A 1,270-nucleotide genomic window follows, 5' to 3' on the forward strand; every position below is an offset into this window, starting at 1 on the left:
TCAGCGCATTTTTAGACGGACAAATATTACTGCTGCACTCGCGTCTCACACAAGAGCTGTAGCCATGCACAGTTAAAACAGTTTAAACTTTTAGAAAACACGTCATGAATTTGTGTGCATATAAAACATTAGAAATGAGATATGGGTTTAATTTTTATTTTGTGTTTGATTGTTAAGACAAAAAATATTTGTTGTTTGTCTCAAATTGGGTTAAGTTAAAAATACAGTGGCTAAATGTAAAAATGTTTATCTATTGCTCTTTGTTTTAAAAAATGTCAATAATTATCGATACCGAACGATATGAAACATTATATCGCTGATACATTTTTTAGCTATATCGCCCAGCCATACTATATAGTTTAGAAAATGGTAATAAAATATGACAAGAACTCAGAACAAATTCATCTTGATAATGTCAAATAACTTTGATTGCAAGGTATGTGATGGATTACAATCAACCAAAAATTGTTCAGCTGTTAATTTAAAGTACACAATTAGATAATACCGATTTAGGTCAAACAAACAAACAATTACTTGGTGTAAAAAGCTCGCATTAGCAATAAAAGAAAAAACACTTAAGCAAAACATGCTCAGCTCAAAGTGTGAATCATTTTTGTCCCAAATTTGACTGCTAGTCCACTGTATGAATATTTTTGAGTATAATATCACACTTTACTTTATTTTGCTATCCTCACTTAACGTACATAAATTAACTATAGTGTCCTACACCCACTAGTAAAAAAAAAATATCAAAAATTATATCTGGTGTCTGACTAGTTTTTGGTTTGAATGTAACGTTATATCATAAAATATGAATCATCATCCAGTACGTTACCGTGGTATATAGCAGAGTAACGTACCACGGTAACGTTACTAATACCATCACGGTACTAGTATCAGTCGATGTGCCATATCGAAATGATATACTGTGCAACAGAGTGTTAAACACAATACTCCCCACTAAGTGAAAGAACACACTAAGATGTTTATTCTACCAAATAACCAGCTAAAGCTAGCGGTGTTTACTGCGGTGCGTTACCCTCCCCCACAACCCAGCTTACAAACATCCGCGGTTACACTGCCAACGTTTACTCACCCTCTTAACAGAGACGCAGTCAGCTCTAGAGCAGGTTTAGAAGAGGACCGGTGTCTTGTTCACACTGAACTCGGGAGTATGCTGTATTCGCCTTGTTTTCCTCGTAAAGACACAAGATCTGCGCTCACTGTCAGCTTCCGTCCACTGGCAGGCCTCGAGCTGCGGACACTTGCG

At 36.0% G+C, this 1,270-nt stretch overlaps 1 protein-coding gene across 3 annotated transcripts in view; it reads right to left on the bottom strand.

Moving 5' to 3' along the window:
- LOC107720002 (mitogen-activated protein kinase 8) overlaps positions 1-1,270 on the bottom strand; it is a 19,774-nt gene extending 18,504 nt beyond the window's left edge. For all 3 annotated transcript variants that reach the window (XM_016527571.1, XM_016527579.1, XM_016527588.1), the window contains exon 1: positions 1,097-1,270. The gene's annotated coding sequence lies outside the window, so the exon portion shown is untranslated. The remainder of the gene's footprint in view (positions 1-1,096) is intronic.

The sequence above is a fragment of the Sinocyclocheilus rhinocerous genome, unplaced genomic scaffold (assembly GCF_001515625.1).
Source record: "Sinocyclocheilus rhinocerous isolate Xijiao unplaced genomic scaffold, SAMN03320098_v1.1 scaffold792, whole genome shotgun sequence".
NCBI lineage: Eukaryota > Metazoa > Chordata > Actinopteri > Cypriniformes > Cyprinidae > Sinocyclocheilus > Sinocyclocheilus rhinocerous.